The 16,770-nt window shown below is 30.5% G+C and overlaps 1 protein-coding gene across 10 annotated transcripts in view; it reads right to left on the bottom strand.

Annotated features, from left to right (window-relative positions):
• Positions 1-16,770, bottom strand: part of LOC119631675 — a 174,575-nt gene that overhangs the window by 83,525 nt on the left and 74,280 nt on the right. For 8 of the 10 annotated variants that reach the window (XM_038024087.1, XM_038024086.1, XM_038024085.1 and 5 more), the window contains one exon: positions 7,466-7,773. The gene's annotated coding sequence lies outside the window, so the exon portion shown is untranslated. Of the gene's footprint in view, positions 1-7,465; positions 7,774-13,820; positions 14,321-15,441; positions 15,871-16,770 lie in introns of those variants that run through there. The other 2 variants (XM_038024089.1, XM_038024090.1) reach the window with 2 other exon arrangements.

Consider the following 16,770-nt stretch of genomic DNA (forward strand, 5'->3'; position numbering starts at 1 on the left):
ACGAAAGATGGCTCAAAAGAATTTGAGAGGAAAGTCATTGGAACAGTTTAGAGCAGAAGAGTTCGACGGCTGCAAGAAACAAGTTTCTTTTAAACATAATTGATGATAAATTCCCTCTAAAGAGTATAAGAACTGATTTCTGAAGTACCTTAAAAAAAATCGGTGAATATATTACGAAAGATGGTTCAAAAGAATTTAAGAGGAAAAGTCATTGGAACAGTCTAGAGCAGAAGAGTTCAACGGCTGCAAGAAACAAGTTTCTTTTAAACATAATTGATGATAAATTTCCTCTGAAGAGTATAAGAACTGATTTCTGAAATACCTTAGAAAAAAAATCGGTGAATATATTGCGAAAGATGGTTCAAAAGAATTTAAGAGGAAAAGTCATTGGAACAGTCTAGAGCAGAAGAGTCTTTCTTTTCTTGTTTAGCCAATATTTTCTGGGATTGAAGGAAAAGTAACATAATGATAATATTTAAGGTGGCTATTAAACATTAGTTTTGAAAAATAAAAAAATAAATTAAAAAATCGCAACACTACCGCAAGCCGTCCACGCAACAAATATTTCATATAAGTGGATCTGTGTGCGGCCGAGAACCTTTTTGATGTAAATATAAATCTAAAAAAAAAAAACTTATGTAATATTAATGCCTTTAGCAAGCGAAAGCTGTAAAAGATTTGATAATATTGATTTTTCCGTGATTGGCGAATGTTTGAATGAAAAACTACAATCTTCGAATGTATAAGTGAACTTATTGACAATTCCCTATGTGTCCTGCTACAGAATATTAGGGCTCGCAAGAATAGAATAAAACGTATGTTGTCGGACATTTTGATAAATAGTCTTGCGAGAAACGCGTGCTTCAAGTTTTCTGATGCGTTATATATATGATTTTATATATTATAATAAATGTTTCATTAGTTTTTACAAATAATCTGAAGTTCAAGAATTTTAAAGCTACCTTTTTATGCTTAAATATTGGTCTTCCTCATAGAAGAAAACGAGAAGAGGATGAGCAGTTTTTTCTCCAACTTTTAGTTTCCTAACAGAAGCATTGAAAGCTTTCGAGTCGCTTTCAGCCTAATACGATTTTTAATGATCGTCCCAACGAAGCTATCATTTACTAATATGTTTTTGTTCGAAAAGTATTCTAAATGCACATAAGTAGTTTTTAAAGACATCGGTTACTGTATTAGAAAGATTTGAAATCATCATAAAAGATATTAGGCCGGAACGTATTAGTAGAGATTCATTTCAGGCAGCTCGTCTTTCCCAAACGCATCGGAAATAGTACGAAATTTCACGGAACAAAATTCTTCCATGAATTCCAATGAATTGTTTTCCATAAATGAAATAAACAGAAAAAAAGTTCCGAATAGTTGCTCGGTTGCAAACGAAGAAGCAAAACTTTTGCTTCAGCGTTTTTTTTACGACAATTTTTGTTTTTGGTTTAAAAAGCTAGGGATTTCGCACGACGAAGTCAATGAGCCTTAACCCTGCCCAACAAATACAGTGAAGAAAGACTTGACGAAACTATTATATATTTTACTATTGCTTTTCACATAGTACACAAGGCTTTAATATTTCGCTTGCAAGTTCTGCTAAGTAAAGTTCTTTGGAATTAGGCGAACGTACTTGAAATTCTTGCGCAAAAGTGTTAAGGTTTCACTTAAGAACAAAGGCGGGCATTAAAAACGATACCCCTGGCTTCGTATTGTATATCTATTAAATAACATGATTTTTATGTTTTATAAGAGTCGTTAGAGTAAATTTCCTGCTAAGACTTCGGGAAAGCATTTTTTCGTAAAATTGTTTCCGATTCGAATTTCGATTCAAGCCGCTTATGAATAGGCTTTCTTGTTTTAATTATAATCGTTGTTGTTACTTATTTACATTTTATATGTACGCTTGTTTTATTATCGACTCGTGTAGTTACCGATTCGGTTAATGAATGCTGCTGGATTGTGGTTTTTTTTTTTTTGTTTTGTTTATTAAGTGAAAGGAAGTTGACCTTTAAAAGTTTTTTTTTTTTTTTCGCCAGACTACGTTTATTTAAAGTAGAAGCAACTGCAGCAACAGCAGCAATAATAAAAACAACAGCGCCAAGCATCCGTTATAACGAGAAACAAGTAAGAAAGCCAAGTTTATTTGAAATCGAATTTAAAATACCGTTCATCTACTTACATTAGATATAAGAAAATGTTTTTTTTTTTTTTTTTTTTACTTTCATTCATATTTAGATTTAAGATTTAAAAAAAAAAAATTTATAATCAGATAGATTCTAAGCGTGTAAGATCGAGTTTTTTTTTTCTTCGTATGGGCTCGTTTTCAACATTGATTACTTTAAGAAATTCAAGGTGATGTGACAACCGGCGCTGAAGGACAGACAAATATTGTAATATGATTAAATGAATTTGAAATTTTCTACTAATTGAGTATACGGATCGTGTAACTCGTAGAACTGAACTGATATTTACATTGCAACGCTACAAACGAAATGCTGAAATTATTACACCCGCATGCTTAGATGCTGGATATGAAAATCAATGAGTTCATACGTGATCTTATAAAGAAAATAAATTGACATGCAAATGATTTTAATTTTATACACTGCACGACAAACAATTTCAATACAATCTCTTTAAAAACTCTTTCACTTAATACTGTACAAAAAAAATAAAATAAAAATACAAAATAAAATAAAATAATAAATAAAGTATCACCAGTTAACGAACGAGAGGTTATTGCTTTCATACCGTAAATTTTAATAAACTGCATTGTGATGAAGCTAGTGAGAACAACGGGGGAAAAGAGAGAGCGAGAGAGAGCGAGAAAGAAAGAGAAGGATATAGAGAGCGCTTAAACTAGTGTTATAAATGCTATAAAATATTTTTATTTTTTTTTTTTTATTTTTATTTTATTTATTTATTTTTTTTTTTTCTTTTACACCCACCACAGGAGGAGGTCTATTATTATAACGGATAGCGTTATGCATCGATGACAACACGCGCTATATATATTGTATACATGTATACAACTCAGATTAACATGAAAAGCAAAATCAATTTGTTCATATCCCTTTTAAGCTTGATCTTATGTTCTTTCTTTCTCACAATACTTCAACTTAAATGAGAAAATTCAAAAATCTGGAAAATTCGTTTAAAAAGTTCGCTCGCAATAGCAAACACTAAAAAAATTTGAAATTGTTGTCTTGTGACCGTGCAACTTATTTACTTTGTTTCAATAAATAATAACACATTAGTCAACACACTCCGGAGTGGATAAACACTTGTCTTCCTTGACAAAAAATCCATACTATATATTTAGAAAGTATCAACCCTCCAGCTGCGCCGCTAAAAATTCATTCATTTTGTTTTAACAGTTACAGTTGGCTTAGTGATGCTATTTGTGTTGTTTTCAAAACATTCGAAAAATTCAAATTTCGTATATTGATTGAAGGGAAAAAACATTACTTTTTGAAGCGAAAAACCCCATTCAAAACTCATGTCGGGGAAACAATTTATCGAACAGGTATGATGCTGAAGCACAAAAAATATTCTGAAAGTTATTCTCGATAGCTGGAAATCAATTATGCGAAAAGTAGCTGACATCGTGAAGACATCAGTCCATTTAGTTGTTTGAATGAAAATTTGGACACAAGAAAGCGATTTTCCACGTTTACACGGAAGAGAGCAAAATCCACAACGACCAAGTCGTTGGTTACAATGATAAAGTGGCATGAGTGCAAGTTGCCCTGCTCTCGTCTATATTTGATGCCTTGCCACCACCATTATTTCTTTGCAAATCCCAAAAGGATACTTCAGGAAGAATCGTTTAGATTCAACGATAAAGTCGAAGTTACGAAGGCTAGAGTGCATCATTAGGATCTTGAAAAATTTGTTTTTCAAAAACACCATGATATAGTTAAAGAAGCATTGGATTAATTATTCCACTGTTAAATAGATTTATATCGATGAGTAAAGATGTCAAAATTTTGAAAAAGAAAAATAATAAATAAAAATAAAATTTGTCTTCCTAGTCGAGGCAATTACTGTCTGATGTTCTTATAATAAAAATTATGATATTCATATATATTGTGCGAATGGATATATTATGCTTTATTTAAGTTACATTATTATATTCCCGTGAACGTGAAAAATGGTCTGGAAGATATATCAAAATATACCTGTCAGATATATGCCGCAAATTATTGATTGATCACTTGACCAGCGGTGAGGAACAGCACAAAGTCTTCCTTCGTCCATTCATATATCTGTTGGATTGGTCAACGCACGATATTCAGCTTAGGCTGATATATAAATTATGATCGCAAATTCTTCTTCTTCGACAGATACATTTCAAAATTTAAGTAAAGAGATTTGTTTTTGAGCAAACAGTTTTTCTTTCTACTTTTGTATTTGCAATGAAGTGAAAAAGAAGAATGAGCTTAATGTTTTCCTTGTAATTGCAGACCGCAATGATATGAATTAACTTATAATTTGGAAAAAAGAGAAGTCGTAATTAATGACTTCATACTGTGGTAAGTCAACTATGAAGTATCGTTCATTTCAGGGAACTAATTATATGGTAATTAATTTATAAAATTATATTAACTACACTTCAATAATTATTATATATAATTACATTTATTAAAAATTAATAAACATTTAAAATGCAACAGAAATTATTACGTGAACATGAGTTTTTCAAATTTGATGTTTTTGTTTTCCTTTGTTTTATTAATAGAATTTCATGTTTTGACAATAAAATCAATGCCTGATCTTAACCTTCTATTTATTTTTAAACTCCAGTAAAACTGTTCACTGCAATATAACTCTGACTCATATTATTACAACAATAATTTACGTAATTTATTACTAAAGAAATAAAATTAATGACAACAACAGAAACAAGACACAGTAAGTAAAACGAGTGCGAGATCCCATAGTTCATTAAACGCGATTATCTCATACACCGGGAAAAGTGCGACTTTTTTCTTTTTATGATATATTTGTCATAGTCAATCAATAATTTCGCTTTTATTTAATTGTCGCATCAATCAAAGAATTTGATGTCAAAACTTGGAAAAAGGATGCGATTTATTTTTAGTTTAAATGCGAGAAAAAATCCATTCGCAATTGCTAAGAAAAGAGAAAACACTTCTGGTATGCGATAAATTTCCTTTTTAGTTTTTATAATCATTAGTAGGTGCGATTTTAATCAGAAAATTATGATTACTTGCTTATATTATCTTTAATCACATGATTAGCGATCGCGACTATCGCGACTAACAACTCAATGTTCTCGTGGATCATACCTCAAACGCGATAGAATTTTCAATACCGGCAAGCATATGATCGTAGAGTTATTTGGCAGTCTTCAAATTTGTTTGGAAATTATATAGAAAATATTTTAATTAAATAAATAAATATCTTGTAATCACTATAGCAAAATAAATATTGATTACACGAGATAAAATAATTGCAATGCAAAAGTGTAATTAAATCGATTCCGCTTTTCAAATTAATAGTCATGTACGATTCTTAATCATGTCTCCGATAATGCTTGAATGCTTGAATGCTTAATAAATATTCAATATTCCTAATGTATTTAATTATCAATGAGAAAATTCAGTTATTAACCCTCTGGGGTGCCTTTCGTTTTAGCAGTGCTTCGCAAATGGAAATTCGATTCATAAAATTTTTCATTTTTAGTTCAGGTGACATGAAAATGCCGAGCATTTTTTGCTTTTGAATTTTTTTAAAGAATTTCTTCGAGTTGACGTACGTCCGAGTACGTTAAGTCTTTAGCATGGAAATTTTCCAAGCGAAAATCAATAAGTCATTCACGTACACAAATTTTTTCACTATATACAATGCGCTACTGTATGGCTTGATAGAGAGGTTAATATTGCCAATTTTGCTCGACCCTAGAACGCGAAAACGCTATGAACACTTTTTCTTGAGCTATGACATTCTACATCGAAATAACGAATATACATACATATATATATCAGTAGTTTATCGGGAGAGAGAATGTATATACTTCGATACCAGTAAAAAAAAAATTATTGTGAAGCTAACTGTAATCGATATACAAACATGTGCTTATGTGCTTGTATACATCAATTATTTGGCATTGTTTTTTTAGTATGACGCTTGTAGCTCTTGAGCCAGATAAGCAGCTCAAACTTTTTACTGTGTACACAAGGTGATTAATTCAGAAGAGGGCATCGATCTAAATTTTATCCAATATCTTAAGGACCTTAAAAATAGTTATAGCCGGAAAGAAGTGAGAGAAGGAAGCAGTAAGGAAAAGTGGCCGCTGCCTCAGACTTATACGCCCGATGAATAAGTGTTACGTGTTCATTGTACACGGCATTGCATTTTAGGTTTGCCGACTAGGCCAGGCGGTAGCCTCAACCGTGAATTAGTGAAATAAAACTCTAAATACTAATTTCACAAAAAAATGTAAACACCATTCCATTGAAAGTCAATTCTAGTTTTGCAAAAAAGTGAAAAGAAATCTGTTTTGTTACTTTTTTACAAAAAAAAAAAAAAAGGTGAAAATTAATTTATTTTGAGCAAAAAAAAGAAATTTCTTAATGTACTTTTACAAGTTCTTTTCACATTAAAAATCTTCCTTAAAAAAATTCATTTAGCTTCAATCGCCATCTCGACATATATATCGCATCTTTTCATTTCCCGATATCAAAGTTATTGTATGTCTATAGCATGCTTATCGACCGATCGTAACTACACACTATGTATATAGCTTTCATTAAAATAAAAAAAGAATCAAAATTGACTTTCAGATTTTACAGCCTTATATAGATCTTTGCTCGGAAAGAAGGGTCCAAATTGTTTTTCAGATTTTATCTGCTTTCGATAAACAAGCTGACACAGATGCTTAAAAAATGTACAAATTTTACTTTCAGATTTCGAACGCTTCGATAACAATCTCTTTATAGGTTAACTATAAAGTTTCAACATACAATAGTAAAGAAAGGTTTATTTGTTTATCGTTTAATTGCTTACTAATACTTTTTTATTTTTATTTGAAAACTCGTAACTAAACTTAGGGAATGGAGATGAAAAGGAGCAAATCTGATATAAAAAAAATAAAGTATTTTTGTGACGTAGGCGATAAATATTGCGGAGTTTGAGTTTCTCGCTCGTTAGTATTTTTTTTATTTTTATTTTTTTCTCTTTTTTCTTAACTTCTCTCTGAGCTTTCATTTCTATTGCGAAATGTACATTTACTGTTTTCGTGCAGAACTGCATCCACTCTCACTCAATAATGCTTTTATTTATCCCCCTTGGTCTTCAATAAAGAGCTGACTGTTGTGAAGTAATTTTGTTATATACAATTTAAAAAAAAAAAAAAAAAACTAATACCCTATGTACACTCACTATATGTATATCGCAAGTTATAGAAGGCAATTACAAATATACATTCACTTACCTTTTCGTGTTGTCTGGGACTTTGCTTTGCTTTTGTTTTTCGCTGCTATTTCTTTTTTTAATTTTGATTGAAGGAGATTATGTTTTTGACTTTTTGTGTCTGAACTCTGCTTTATATTTCAATCAAATGCTACGGGCATATGTATGGGTGGTGCCAACAACAGCAGCATTTGTTCGCTGCTTTTTTACAAAATATGTTTGCTTTTTATATATTTGTTGTTTTTGTTGTTCTATGATCTTTTTTTTTTTTTTTTCTATAACAGTTTTAACATTTAATACATTCAGTCGCAGCTCGAGTGAAATTGTGAACTGAAAGCAAAAAAACAAAAAAAAAAATCAAAATACAGGTTTTATTAAGAAATTATATATATAGTTTTTTTTTTTTTTTTAATATTTTTTTTTTGATTTATTTAAATAAATTCAATAACAAACGATTAGTTACACGAAAATATTTCAAAAATATAATTTACAAAAACTTCGAAATTATTCTTTCAATTATTTTTATTATGTCCAAAATCGACTATCAATCAACATTCGCTGCATGGTATACATATTGATATTAGCTCGCTCAACAATACGTAATTTTCCTATCTATATTTTGTAATATTAAATTATTATTAAAAATATATATATTTTTGTGCTATTATGTACTTATATAAAACAGAAATGATTGATTATTCTGTTACACCGCATATTATATTGTTTTTCCATAATAACTACCTATCAACGTATGTCGTTTTTGTTATTGATAATATTGTAAAAAAAAAAAAAAAAATTCTTCTTATCTTTTAAATTAAATTTCAATTATCCTTATACCCTATATACATATATATATGTATATATGGATATATATGATTTCATCTCTGCTCAACAGTAAGATATACGCTTACGCTTAAGGCCCGTTGTTGTTTTCAAAGGATAAGTAAAATTTTTATTACCATTTTTGGGATAAAATCTATATTCTCTTGTTGAGAAATCTTTATATTACAAATAATCAGATATATTAACAACGGGTTTTGCTGTTATGTTTCCAAAAATGATATATGCCGTCTCATCCTATTGATACTTTATATCAAAATATTAATGGTTCAACAAGAATAGTCCAACTTTCACCTCACAGCTTAATGATTGTCTCGTTACATCTGACGATTATTAAATTTTGATCAAGATAACCTTTGCTTCCAGCATGCCTCTTATCGCAAAGGGGAATTGAAATGAACACTTTCTTCGGCGTCATGCTATCAATGTAAAAGGGTTGGTATAAGAGCATGCTCGAATCGTAGAAAGCAATAATCAATTAATGTTTTAGACTCCTTAGCACCTATGTACTACCAAGGTTAGACTATAATTCGATAACCAGTTGTATATGCGGTTATGATTTTTTCAGTCTTTTTGGTGGGGAGCGTGGGGAGTCGGTGCCCATAGATGACGTCAATTTGTTCAATACCTTCGACATTGCTGACCATAGGTGTAGTATGGACAATGTTGTATCCATGTACTCATATATTTGCATGCTCTGCAAAGATAAAAGGCAGCCATTCACTAATTAAGCTCTTCAGTAAGATTACCCGGCCTTTACAACGTTTGTCCGTTAGTCGCCCGTCTACCGGACGACACGTTACCGTTTTCAACCAAGCTGCCTAAGACGAGCACACAAAAACATGACTATATTATTATTCTTTTCGCGCCATTACTATTACGCATGCGCAGATATAGACAAGACAGTGACAGGTCAAAATGCTATCGGACATCAATTACACAGTCAACTTTTTAAAAACTTAATATTTGCCATTTGCTGTTGTAATCTCTTAGTTTTTCTATATAATTGCGAGTAGCTTAATATCTGGCGCCCAACTTTGTATATGATAAGTAAAACATTGGACATAGTTTTGTTGGTTCAGCCCAATGATTCTAAGACCAATTGTTGTAAATTGCAGACTAAATTGAATGCTTCCGGTTAGAGTTTCACTTACACTGGGATACCGGATAGGTTATAAATTTTATCGCAAAATTTGCTTTAGCTCGAGCTCGAATTTTCAATATATTCGGAATGATTACACTAAATGACGGATTAGAGATCAGAGAATTCACTTTCTAAGGAATTTGTTAGAAGTGTCATTCCAGTTGTGTTCGCTTCTTATAAATAGATACCTAAACTTAAGTACAAGTTACTACGCGAAACATATACCCAAAATGAGTTTAAAATTCAAGAGATCGGCCTGAGTAGTCGAAGGCGAGGAATCTCGACTAGCAAGTCAATGGTCGTGGGTTCGAATCTCAAGTGCGGTAGAGTTTTTAATAAAAGCCGATAGCCTTAGATGCTAGTGCTTTTAAGAGTTTAGTCTTAGAATTTATTTCTCTGGCGAAATTAATAATAATAATAACAATAATAATAATAAAATTTAAGAGAAATTCCGTCATGTCCTATCGTTTTAAGGATATTGTTGTAAGACCTGGATTTTGCAAAAGTAAATAGAGAAAGAAACAATATATTCCCCACATATCAATCAGGAATTATTTATCCAAGTTGGCAAGTAAGTAAAAATTAAAATTTTAAATATATTGAATTTAGAGATCTAGAGAGAGAGCGTATAACATGTATGCACTGTCGCTTAGTTATTTTCACAACGTTCATCCGGCTGTCCCCTAGACTATTACTTGCCATTGGCATGCTAGTGAGGCGCAAAACTTACTTCACACGCTTCCCTTAAACACATAAGCCTATAGCAGAAATGAAAATTCAAATCAATCTAAGGTTCATTATAAAAATGGACATAAGCGCCTGCAATCAATAAAAATCTCATAATATGTACTCATTACCTATCCATAAGTAACTTTTATTCCTTAAGATTGATACACAAGCAAACAAGTACAGGAGTGCTCTCAGGAGCCAAGTACAATGGTCTTTATAAATTTCAAAAAAAGAAAACTTTACAAAATGGGTTTGAAGTGGGGAGCGTATCTAGGATTTAAAGTTAACTCAATTTTTAACTCCATTTTTTAAATCAATTCTCATTGAATTACTCGCTGATCAAAACGTTGATCAAAGAAAAGCAACGTATGCTACGTATATATAAACTTTCGATATCGATATATTTGAAATATTAATAAAAATTATGAAATATGTAATGAATGTTGAATAGCTTTTCCGTAGCTATTTACAAGTTGCTCTCCTATATCTTTAGTTTATCATTTCTTTTGTTTGCAAGGTTTTATTAATCGATTTCATGCGTATGCGTACATTTTATAATACGTTATATTATATATAAATTATATACATATTCAAATGTATTTAAAATTTTTATATTTGTTGAGTCGAAATCTATTGGATAAAATTTCAAGTTTTTTTTTTACATCATAATACAATATACAATATATTATTTTCGACAATGAATTCATCCTTGAACCCAATCATGAAGCTTAGTGCATTAATTAGTCATTTAATAGGCAATATATTATAAAATTTCTATCATATAATCAAAGTCATAATAAATGACTTAATATTGCTTAAGTGTAATATATAATAATAATAATAATAATAATAATAATAATAATAATAATAATAATAATAAAGATATAAAATTAATTTTGGATAAGTCGATCATTTAGAGTGTCGTGCATTTTATAACCAAATTGAATTGATTGCATCTGTGAAAGTGTTCAAGAATATTTGCATATATTTGCTTGCTTTAATAATGAACTCATCATAGATACAGGTTATGAAAATGTTAAGAGTAATGACTATACTCTAATTATTTTATTATTACTATTAAAATGATGTTGTGAACAGATGTTAAGTGATTTGTTTCCATTGCACATTCAAATATGATTTACTATCTATGCACTCGAGTGAACAACATGAGTTCAATCAATTCTGAAAAAATATTTAGCTATCTATTTTGAAATTTAGATCCTTCTCCATTACGTACGTTTAAGTTCTAAAATTGTTATTATTATTATTATGATTTTTTTTTTTATCAACTGCTATTTAAATAAGTATATAAAGACAGTGTGTCACGACGGCTCACTATTAATTACCCTACATCATCCTGTAGCTAATTCATATAAGGCAAACTCTGTAGTGAACCGAACCATTTTCAATAGCGTAACACGTAAGTGCATCAAATTTGATTAGGTTATGTCAAAATTTGCGGCTTGTAGTTTAAGCACAAAGACACAAAACCGATAAAACGGAAAGACAAGCTTAAATCGATATAATAAAGAACGAGTCCATCTTAAGCCCTTCTACGTAATGCACACATCCGCACAACCGGTGGGGTAGGCTACAATTATTGAGTATAGAAATAGTTCATGGTAAGATTTCTAGGATCGAGCAACCTTTGGTGCTCTAATCTTATCAAATTATACTATAGCACTGCCACTATATAGACGATGGCAATTAAGAGATATTAAAAAAAAAAAAAAAAACACGGGTACACTGTCACATTCATTCATTAGTCAGTTGAAATGAAGTAATGGCGTTTATGCTACTTTATAAGCATAAGCTTAAATATTTTGAAGCTTTGAAATGAATGGATTTGCACCTTTTGAATACAAATTATTAACATATGTTATTATTATGTACACAAGTGTATATTATTAAATACAAGTTAAGCGAGAATAAACAATCTCTTGGTATTTAAGTACTTATGCTCACGAATGAAAGGCTTTCCTCATGCCATAAATCTTCGCGTTACAAGAATTATTATTTACAATGAATTTTATTTAGGAAGAAAATGATACATTTGTATTAGTTATGAAAAATGTTGTATCCATTTATTTAACTTGAATGAACTGACTAAAAATATGAATTCATAAAATTGATTTTTAAAAGTTTGTTAATGAAATTTAATAGTAAAGTTAGTTAATATTTTTGATGGCATCTTTTTTTTCTCTACTTTACTCAATTATCCTCATAATTTTTTTCTTCATCTCTTTCTTCTTATTGTTATTGTTAACATTTAAAATCTATTATTTATTGTATATTATTGTTGTTGTTTTATTATTGTTATCATTATTATTATAATTATTATTATTATTATTATTATTATGGTTAATAAAAAGCTCATTTATGGTCAGCATATTTCGTTTCTTCATTGTAAAATCTTAAAGTCCAATCATGAAAGTGTGTTAAAAAAACCAGTTTCATATTGAAGTTTTATTTATATAATTTTTTTTTTTTTTTTTTGTTTTGTACATCCAGCTTGTTCTTTTTTTTCTTTTACCATTACTATAAGGTGTATTCATAGCAGCATTTCGTATGCAACAGGCAGAAATATGCTATTCAAACTATAGCTCAATAGATGTTCGTAAGTTGACGCAATAAAGTCCTTTTCATATATCATAGTAATAATAATAATAATAATAGCGTCACCTAATATTTAACTAAATACTTTCTAGCACTTCATCAATACGAACTAAGCAGAAGTATTATTATTATTATTATTATTATTATTATAAATTTAGTCAAAAAATTAATTCTAAGACTAAAGGCTTTGCTAAAAGTACTACCGCACTTGAGATTTGAATCCACGAGCATTGAGTTGCTAGTCGAGACTCTTGCCTACTCGGCCACTTAGCCGTATAAGCGCAAGCAACTGAGAAAGTTGACTCTTACAAGCCAATAAAACATGTTCGTGAATGGACTCATGAATAAATGAAGAGCTTTGTCTGGTGGTATTTGAATTCGAGACTAATGTCATGTCTCCGAGACTTGAAAATATTCTAAACTTTTTCTCTATTCTCGATTCAATATCCATGGTGTTCGGTGGTATCCTTTAAAGGTTGCTTATCTTGATTAAGTTTAAGAATTTGTAAAACTATAGCGAAATATAAATAGGACGGGTTACAGAACATTTCTCGCAAGTCGAATACAACGCAATCTTGTTTTTTTTTTTTTTTTTTTGGTTTAATTTAAACTTTTCTATATTTATATATATATATATATATATGTATGTATAGTAAGAAGTAAATTTTATTGTTGCGATTAACATTAGAAGACTAAAATTGGCAAAGTTCACTTAAGCCAGTTTCTTTTTTATTGCAAATCATTCTCTAAGATGAATTTTAAAATAAATTTTTTTATGCACGATTAATTGTTGATTTTATTCCTCTCATAAAAAATATATGATAAACAGTAATGAACTTTTAATATCTATTAACGTAAGTTCGTAGGTATATATTGACAAAATATTCCAGTACTTTAATCTGGACTGGAATGAGAAAACTATACTAATGGACATAGAAACATGTATGAACAAAATGCTGACGAGATCGAATTTAACGGATATATCTTGGAATTTTACTCATAATTTTGATTCTAATACCGCTCGCTACAGTCGTTTCTTTTAACTTACTGCACAAGCTCGTTTCAACTGTCGACAATACAACAACGGTAGCGCTTGATGCTCTTCTCATGCCGTTGGAGGTACGGCCTAGCCTTATAGAGCCTCATCCTGGAGCTTTCTCCTCCCTTTGGCCGTAAGCTTTCTTAATTTACTTTTCATCAACGTTTGTCGATCGGTTTAGAGTATCTTTCTATACTCAATATGGCCAAGTTTATGCGCCAGACTAGATTTATGTTTTCATTTGAAAATATGCAGGCACTCTAGAAACTCTTAATCGGGATATGATCGTAATTCTGATTAGCAATAATGCCTTGCGTTCGTTGCTGCCATCGTTATTCAATCGGCCGCGCGATACCAGATATTAAGATAAAACATTGAAACGTGACACATATATAATATTTCTAGACAACTTAGTTCACACATATAGGAAGTTGCACGCGTAACCACGCTTCTATATGAAAAATATATTATTGCGAATTTTAATCGAAATAAATATCTAATCGAACCATTCACTGATGTTTAGTGAGAAAACGGCCGTCTACAATCTACAGCATATACTGTATATGTAACAGGCTTGAGGCTATCTAAAAAAAAAAAAAAAAAAACGTGTAAGAATGCTGCGATTAACCGCTGGACACGCCTATAATTATACAAAACACTTTATATATATATATATTTGTCGTTTAGAATGGCCAGTGCTACTGCTTCGTCCCATATTTATTCTGCGAATGTAGTTTAGGCTTGCATTAGTTTCTGCTAAGTCAACATTTTTGCGATCTTAATGTTTATCTATCTACCTTTGATGGCGTGAGGGTTTAAAAATAGCACCTAATTTGACCTACATCAAGTTTACAACAAGTCATTTACTGGTTTTGTTTAACTTGGCATGCCGTGCTTGTTGCTGTTGTTGCGTTTGTCAATGTTGCTGTATTTGTGTAAAACTCTTCTTAGCATCCGTCTTTGTGTGCTCTGGTCTGAAAGCTTAAGATTTTCTTACATTTTTTTTTTTTTTTTTTTTTTTTATCTCCATTTACTTCTTCATTGTTGGATTTCTTGTTTACCATATCTACTGGTTATAGTTTTGTGCTGTGCTATTCTTTACTCTTTCGTCCCTCTCTTCATTTTACTCTCATCGCTCTCCATCATTTTTCCTATATACATACAATATTTTGCATCTGTTGGTTAGTTGGTTGGTTAGCTTGATTGGTTTGTTTATTTCACTTATATGGCTATTTGTGTTTAAGGATGCATTCAAATCCATATCAGTTTTTTTTTTTTTTTTTGTCTTTTCTTTCTTTCTCTCTCTATATATATATAGATATATATATATATATATATTTTTATATTATATTATATTATATTATAATAAAATTGAAACAAAACGTGCGTTTTAATATATAAATATATATATGAACATGATATCTACCCACGCAGTGATAACTAGTTTGGACACGCAATACATTGGTGAGTGAGTCATTCGACTTAATTTTTAATTCGAATTTTGTTTTTCTCCCATTTAGTTTATATTAGTTATCATCTATGTGGCTGTGAATGCGTGTCGGTGTATTATGCAAACTAGGCCAATATTATATCGATTGTAACTCTACGCTAAACATTTATGGTTACTTACATTCAAATATTTCTCCAACTATGAAATGCTTATTGAAATGTTTGAACGTGGGTTATCCGCTGGTGATTGTAAGTGTTGAAGGAGAAACGTTGATTATTACTGGTTTTTCTTTAGAATATCATAGCCTGGCTAAGCATAGTAATGGGAGTTATTCATTAATTTTTTTTTTTTTTTTTTTTGCATTTTTCTTACAATCTAATGAATATTTAATAAAAGTTAATTGCAATCACAATCCAGTCCATATACATGCAAAATATTTCTTCCTGTAAAAAATATTTTAGATAAAAAAGTCTACTGCTTAGATGTATGTAAAGGTTTCAATCAGTTCTTTCAACAGGTTATACTAAGAAAAACTACCAAAAGGTGCTTGTTTTTGTCGCGCCTAAGACAGCAAAGAAAAAGAAAGAATGCAAAAAATCCATAAAAGAATTTTAACTTTTAAAGGCAAAAAAACGCATGCGATTTTTAAATATTCCTCTTGATAATAAATTATAGAGAGGAAACCGCGCTTGCTAACGCAAAGATGCCTCTTTTCTTTTCATTAATTGCAATAAGGATTTTTTTTTTTTTTTTTTTTTTTTTAAAGGCAGCCGGAATTTGTCAAAAGTTAAACATGCCTCCAAATTGCGAAAGTTCAGTTGATCTGGTTTTTTTTTACATGTACATATATATATATATAAATAGTTTAGCAGTACCTTGAGTTCTTTGAAAACTTTTTCTTTAAATGCAGGAAACATGAAAACTTATTCGAGGTAAAGTCTAGAGAATGAAATTTTCGGTGATTAAATGATTGGAAAAAAAAATGTCTGCCGACGATCTCACGCTGCTGGATATATATATATGTAAAAACAAAAACCGGATCAAAAAATTTGAACGGTTCCATGAGACATACGGAAGCTATACTTTAGAAGTCTAAATGATTTGAATACGATACCATACAATTTTTTAAAATTCTTTTTCCTTCCTGTCATTGGATAAAGTTAATCAGAGCAAAGTATCCCTCAATCAATTCAAGATTCTTTGGAAATGCATGGTACAACCCATGTAATCATAATTTGTTTCTACCACATATTTTGCAGTCTTGTTACGAAAACAATAAAAACACTCTGGAGTGCTGATGATTTGCTTGCTTCCATTCTAAAAATCTAAATGTCAAAAATGCCTTGCGCTCTAATCGATCAATCAATGAAAAAATCGAAATCGGAGAAGAGTATCACATAACATGAAAGAGCTCGAAGTTTGGTACGGGATTGGTGTCCCCATAAGACTATGCAGTGCCTTCAGAGAGAGAGAGAGAGAGAGAGAGAGAGAGAGAGAGAGAGAGAGAGA

The sequence above is a fragment of the Glossina fuscipes genome, unplaced genomic scaffold (assembly GCF_014805625.2).
Source record: "Glossina fuscipes isolate IAEA_lab_2018 unplaced genomic scaffold, Yale_Gfus_2 1, whole genome shotgun sequence".
Taxonomy (NCBI): Eukaryota; Metazoa; Arthropoda; class Insecta; order Diptera; family Glossinidae; genus Glossina; species Glossina fuscipes.